General features: G+C 36.5%; 1 long non-coding RNA gene across 1 annotated transcript; it reads right to left on the bottom strand.

Moving 5' to 3' along the window:
* Window positions 1-559: 559 nt before the first annotated feature.
* Window positions 560-6,668, bottom strand: LOC121828712 (uncharacterized). Its single transcript, XR_013050549.1, has 2 exons — window positions 6,441-6,668; window positions 560-746 (listed from the first exon to the last, which is right to left on the bottom strand). It is a non-coding gene; the product is annotated as an uncharacterized LOC121828712 (long non-coding RNA).
* Between the last annotated feature and the right edge of the window lie 792 nt (window positions 6,669-7,460).

Raw genomic sequence — 7,460 nt, 5'->3', positions numbered from 1 at the left:
AAAGGTCTCTGCCACATGATAGCTAAAAAAAAGAGCTACATAAATGGGATTCCCTTAGACATTTGCCAGAATTGCTTCCTCACAGAAACATCTGTCTGCTTGCTTTCCTGTCTGCTTTTGGTAGTAGTTCATAGTTTTAGTTATCTGGACTTTAGTTTTTATAACAAAATTTACCACATTTATAACACATGCTGATATAAAAACATAAAAAAATGTAGTCATAGATTCAAAACACAGACCTGGGCAGCAATGATGGTTTTGGCAACACATAGAGGAACAGGAAATTGTAATGAGTTTCTTTTAGTCCCCTCACACACACACACAAAAAAAAAAAACCCCACAAACTACATTTCATACTCTTATTAGAACAACAGAATCAACATTCTCCATATGGGCCAGCTACACAGACACTATTAAAATGTTATTAGAAGCCATGAATTGCAAAAGAGTGCAGGTGAATAGCATAATCGTACAAGCAGGACACAGCAGGAGGCCAGCAAACCTTCAGGGATGTGCTATGGTCTCAAATACACTAAAAAATACACAGATAGATGTGGCAGTGGTTTCTTCTGCTTTTAATTTCTAATTTTACATTCACTACAGTCCAAACCAGGAAAATCCTCCTCAATGATGCCTGAAGCTCCACGGTCATTCATTGCAACCTTGATGCATCCAAGCATGCTAATCCCCACTGCAAGTTAGATGTTCAGCCACTTCCGGTGAAAATTAACAAGGTCAAACTTGACCTTGTAAAAGTAAAGAGAAGAAATGATAGCTACCAGACTGAGGGAGCAAAGCAGCAACATCCACCAGAAATTATGAAATTTCAGTTACACAGAACAATTTTTAAAGTTTTTCTGTGTAGAACCAGTGATTATGTTAATACTAATATGTAATATACATCAAACTTGTTTAGGGGGCTCTTAGATGTTTTCAATGTACACATAAATTAAATATGTGAGGTGATATATTAGTTTGTTTGGTTAAGTCACAATGCATGCATAAATAAAAGCATCACATTGTCAACTGTACACATAGACAACCTAATAGGTATGTCACAGAGATGTGGGTATTTAATCCTCTTCAAAATATCAGTTCAGATACATTGAACTCAGCAAATATTGCTACAAATTATTACAAATTGGAAGTGCAACTTGAATAATTTCAATATACTTCAAAATACTATTTATGTATCAATGAATGAATCACAACGGCTTAGAAACAGACTGACCCTGTCCCATCCAAGCAGTTAGTAAGTAGATCCCAAGCCCAGAACTGAGACAAGCATCACAATTTCATCATGATGTTGAAAGGTAAATTAGTCTCTTTTATTTTCTGTGGAGCCAAAGGTAAAACCCAATCTCTCTAATCCATAAGGTTACACAACCTCTGCTTTAAAGTCCCAACTACACAGAAAATTGGAAAGAAGATGTTTCTCTTGCCTTTATTTTCAGTATTTTGTGTGCTCACACCCTGATGTGAAAATCACACCCTAGTTAGTAAGGTTTTTTGCTTCATTGAGAATGGAACTGTAAATTTCAACCATTTAGAGAATAGCCTATACAGATTAACACTTTCAATTATGTCTGATGTATTTGTACTTACTTAAATCTGACCATATACTGAATACATTCTTAACATTAATAATGATTCACGTATTTTCTTATCACGTAAATAACAAGAAAAATATTTACTGAATTTTGTACATTTTTATGCATGAAATGAATCAATTTCTCAAAATTATGAGGCTTCACTATATATATGTGCTATATATATGTATATACACATATATATGGAGAGAGATTATATTTAATACATATCAGACATAAATATGGTAAATCCAGTTCCTGACCTGTAAGGACATCTTATTCTTCTCAGTTAGTACACAATGTTATAGAACACTACCTTTACAGTTGCCTCACACCTCAATGGTTCCTTGACACGTTTCTATTTCTCTAATCCAGAAGACTGCAGCCAAAGGGTCCAGACCACACTCACAAGTGTACATGGCTTGAAGAGTATGGGTTTTGTTTTGTTTTGTCTTGGTTTAGGTCTAGTGTTTAGAAGGCCTTTGTAATTTGGTGCTCTGACAGTATGTTTTAATTTTCTTTAGAATTTTGCAATTATTTTGTTATATTCTGAGCTTGCCGGTTACCCAACTTCTTATTTCGCCAGTTTTTTTTTTATCATCTTAGCCCCTGTACTCACGTCTCGTATCTCTGTGTTCTTTGCTCTAAGCTCTGCATGCTGAGCAAACATCACTGCAACACACACACACACACACACACACACACACACACACACACACACACGCAAGCAAAGCATCCACTATGACATCCCCAAATGCTAGGAAAATGATCCTTCTCTTCCCCTTACACCTATGTCTTTTCTACTTTATGGGGCAGTGAGTCACACTTCTCAGTGCTAGGGAATACTCAGCACAGACCAGTTTGGACAGCAGCTCAGCAACTCTCGTGCCCCTGGGTATCCTGGACCACTGCCTCCCGATCTGTATGCTGTTCAGCTGTGGGTCTTAGCTGCCGGCAACATTATCTTGTTCTGCGGCATGAAAAGCTCAAGTCTTCTCATATCCCTCTCTCTGTTCTCTTCAACTCTCAGACAATGGAATTTTCTATTAAACGAGTGAGCACAGCTCTTGCAGGGAGAAAATCGGGTGTTTGTTCTCCTTCTTCTGTCCACTGTAATACAAAGCCTTGTTCCTCCTCTCGGGAGGACGGGAGGCTGGCTGGCAGTCAGTTTGACAGAAGGAGAGCAGTGCAGCGGAAAATTGGATAACAGGATAAAAATCTACGGGGCCACAGGAATCCCATCAAAACTGGCTCCTCCTGTCAAAACCAAGACAGAAGACAAGGACGGATATAGAATGTTATTTATATTTAAATATTTCTAATGATATCATAATTATTCTGCTGCCTCTGTTAGGCAGCCATTTTCCTGTGAGCCACAATTCTGCAAACCAAATGTTGTGTGTTGAAGAAAATCTACATAAGAATCAGACAGCTTCAATCAGACATCTGGAAAACCCTATAAACTCCTCAAATAGCTATTTCTAAAGGACAGGGCATAATGACTTTTTTTTTTTTTTCCGAAGACCTTTTCCTTAGAGCACAATAGTCAAGTTAAGAAGTACAGGTCACTCCTGACTCTTCAGCAGGAGAAAACCAATCTATGAAGCAGAGAGCTAAAAAATTAATTTCATGTAAAATTAAATTTGGTATTTTGGAAAATACTCTATTTACTTTTTTCTACAATATGTTATACTGGGCTATTCTACAGTTTTAATTACTGACGAATTCTTTTTATGTATTCAACTTTATACTAAGTTCCCCAAACTGGAGTTTTAATTGCCTGAAGATAAAAAAAAAAAATTTCTTATTTACAAACTTGGACCAAAGTTTTGATATAGATATTCTAAATCAATATGTATTCTAATTAATTCTGCCATTAAAACTTGGCATTTCCGAGCATTTTCTTAAGAGAGTATGTTGTAAGTGATGTCAGCGTTTATACCATAATGAAAGACAAAAGTGGATGGACTTAGAATGTATAATGTTAATCAATGTCATGCAATCTCAGGAAGAAAAACAATTGCACATTCTCCCTCATATGTGGGATCTAGTCAATAACTGATGTATATGTGTAAACAAATGTGTGTATATGTACAGTATAATGTCTAAAAGAACAAGAAAGGCTGACTATTAGGGGGTGAGGGAGGACCAAACGCAGGTGATGGAGATGACTCACGAAGGGGGATATTAAAGCTAATTGTTTCTCTAGCTCTAAATCTCCTGGAATTTTGGGTTTACGGTAGATAACTGCATATGATTTATTCAATAGTAAAATCCAGTGTAACCACACAGCTTCCACTCCAAGTAACTATATTAACTGTGTATGAGCTCATTGAGATGTGTAGACTCTGGGTCTGGGTAATTTTGTTGTTTGATTTTTTTTCCTTTTATTTGCAGAGTTTTTGAAATAAAGTTTATAATTTTTACTTCTAAAATGAAAAGATTTAATTCTAGAATATACTTTATGTGGCATGTCCATAGGATTTTAATTCTAAAGTTTCTGAGGACTTACTGGCTATCTTTTTTTAGCATATATTTGTTCTTTGTTATAGAGGAATGGATATATACAAACATGAACAAAAGAAAACAAGGTAGAACACTATCAGGAGAGGATTGATTTTAGATCATTCCTTTATGTAAGGGCCGATGTAGCCATTGCTTATAGTAGTCAAGACATTGTGACAGCGGTTCCGGTGAAACCCAGCATAGATGGGAACTTCATTCACAACATTACGACACTCAAAGCTTATGCTTCCGTGCAGACACAGAGGGTGAAGCAAATGAGGATTCTCCACTGTCAAAATGCCTTTGGCTCCAAGGTTTCTGACCATCTGAACCCATTTTATGGTACAAGTTCAGATTCCTGTTACTGCGAACTTGCTGCTGCTACCTTGTTCAGAAGCCTCTCTCTTGCTCACGTGTGCCGTTCTCATTCCCGCCTTCCCCAGCTCATGCTCATTTTCTGCCTGAAATGCTTCTGACCCCGCCTTCTTTTGTCCAAAGTCTAGTCCTTTCACACACAACTGATTGTTTAGTTGTTGTTGTTGTTGGTTTTTTTGTTTGTTTGTTTGTTTGTTTGTTTTTTGTTTTGGTTTTTCGAGACAGGGTTTCTCTGTGTAGCTTTGCGCCTTTCCTGGAACTCACTTGGTAGCCCAGGCTGGCCTCGAACTCACAGAGATCCGCCTGGCTCTGCCTCCCGAGTGCTGGGATTAAAGGCGTGCGCTACCACCACCACCACCACCACCGCCCGGCATTGGTGGTTCAGTGGTAGAATTCTCTCCTTTAGTTTTAATGTTTTGTTTTCTTAAAAAATAAAATAAAATAAAGAATCTGAGACAGGGTCTCATATAGCCTAGGCTGGTCCCAGAACTCATTATGTAGCCAAGGGTGATTTTGAAATCCTGACCCTCCTGTCTGTAGCTGCTAAGTGCTCAGATGGTAGAGGAGTGCCACCACACCCAGAGCTTCCTGAAGGCTAAGCATGCGCATTACCACCACCACCTCTCTTGAAGCCTTTTTCTGACACAACCAATGTATTAGTTACCTTGTATGAGATAATGTTTTAAATTAATATCACATATGACCTTGCTTAATGTTATAAAATCAGTGATAGGTAAGACTCCATTATAAAGCAGAAAAAGCCTAGAGCATTAAAAACAAAAATACTCATATAGCTAAAAAAAATAATAATAATAATTGCAGAATCTAGATTCAAGTCCCTTCTGTGTGAATTGGAAAACTATACCTGTCTTTATTCACATTATGTAGCGGCTTCTTCTCCAACCTTCATACACTGAATTCATTCTAATCTTGATGGTGCTGTATAATTTACATTTGTGTATCTGTGTCTATGTATTCTAGTCTAGAATCTCCCATTGGACTAGAACTATGTGGGCTTTTATCGATCCTGACCCCAGTCTGAACCTAACATTTAATTTATTGACGACCTGAACACGGCAAGTCAGTAACAGTTTAATAAATCAGAAGGAAGTTAAGAATTTTAGGTACCTGTTATAGTTACTACTCTCTGAGGGTATTCATGGTTCTATGACCCTATGGAGCTGTTTTCCCTTTGGTGCACTGTAAAAGAGTTCACAAAAGTCTTTTAATTTTCACTCACTAAGTCTCGGTTATATGAATATTACTTCCCCAGGCCTATGGGAAAAAAAAACTAAAGGGTTAACACATAATCCCTGCTTCTAAGAACTGTATTAGCTTCTTGCAAAGAAGTGTCATATATATCAAATCACATATAACACTAAGCATATGTTACATGGATATGCAAAATCAATTTACTTTGTGCAATGTTTAGCATGTGTTAAGAGCTTAATAAATAAAAATACATCTATCCAATAGATCTAATGGAAAGCATGATAATAGTAATACAGTATGGCATCCTGAAAATTTTTAAAGTAAAATTCAACTGTTTTGCCATGCATTTTCAAGCTAATAATAATGTGAAGAAATAGATATGCTAATTGACTTGAATGTAATGGTCATTCCACTATGAATATGTACATAAAAATCACATTGTACAGAAAAAATAACCCATACAGTTGGTCATGGTTTCTCCATACTAAACTGTCACTACTGGGGATTTGCAATGACCAATTATAACAATTTTAATCTACTATCAAAAGCATCTCAACAAATGTCTACTGCGTGTCTGTCCAGTGCATTCTGGACTTGCAGACTAGCAAAGGTTGTGTTGAGAAGAAAATATAGAAATCATATGATACTAAGTCTTTTTTGTTATTTTTTTAGCTTTATGTGTGTATACATACTCATGCCATTGTCCATATCCCCATGTGTGAGTGCAGCTCATAGGACAACATAGGTGTTAGTCCTCACCTCCACCTTATGTAAGATGGTCTCTTATTCCCTGCTGCCTATGCCAGGATACTGTTCCAGGAGCTTCTAGGGATTCTTCTGTCTCTGTTTCACAGTTGTAGGAGTGGTAGAATGATAGACCTTTGTGACCTCATCTGTCTTTATGCTGATGCTGGAGATCTGAACTCAGAGCCTCATACTGTGCAGGAAACACATCACCTACTGAGCCATCTCCCCAGCTTGGTGGCTTTTTTTTTTTTTTTTTTTTTTTTTTTTTTTTTTTTTTTTGTCTTAAGGTGAGCTCTTCTAAAAACCTCAAATGGAAATGTCTCTGGAGTGAGGTCACTTCATCCACTACCCATCCACTACCTTTTCTTTTGAATAGAGCCAAAAGGATTTTTGAGTATACTTAATTTAGATCAACCCTGGATGTCATTTTTATTTTGCTATTAATGTAAATATATAAACGCTCTCTTGTGTTTGTTTTTCTTACATGAATTTGGATACATTAGCCTAGGTTTAAGTAAATTAAATGAAAAATATCCCCCATAGTTCTAGCATCAAAACAAAATGTGGTTCCTTAGTTCTGTGATTTATTTAGTAGATCACAATCAGACATCAACTAAAGGCTTGTGATTTCAATTATGAGCAGAGAGGTTCAGAGCTGTAGCTTATTCATTAGCCACACAGCTCTAGCTGAAGTAGCAATTTAGAGTCATGTGTGTCATATTAATTGTAATCTTGTTTCCAAATGACAAGATAAATATCTCAAGGAACATAATATATTATAGTCATAGGTCAGCCCAAATGAATGTCTAAAACAGATTAGCACTAAGTATGTTCAATATATCATGTTTATAAAGTTATAAAAGGATAAATTGTATTAACATTTAGCAGATTGTTCATTGTACATCACCCATGTTTAACTTTAAGCAAATTAATACTCCATCTAGTTATAACACTCTCTGAAAATACCACACACAGAGAAATACAAAATCTCTGACTCAAAATCTAATACTGGCGTTTACCTAGATAAACACA

The sequence above is a fragment of the Peromyscus maniculatus genome, chromosome 4 (genome assembly GCF_049852395.1).
Source record: "Peromyscus maniculatus bairdii isolate BWxNUB_F1_BW_parent chromosome 4, HU_Pman_BW_mat_3.1, whole genome shotgun sequence".
NCBI lineage: Eukaryota > Metazoa > Chordata > Mammalia > Rodentia > Cricetidae > Peromyscus > Peromyscus maniculatus.
Note: the sequence above shows the minus strand (reverse complement) of the source record. Positions and strands in the feature narration are given on the sequence as shown.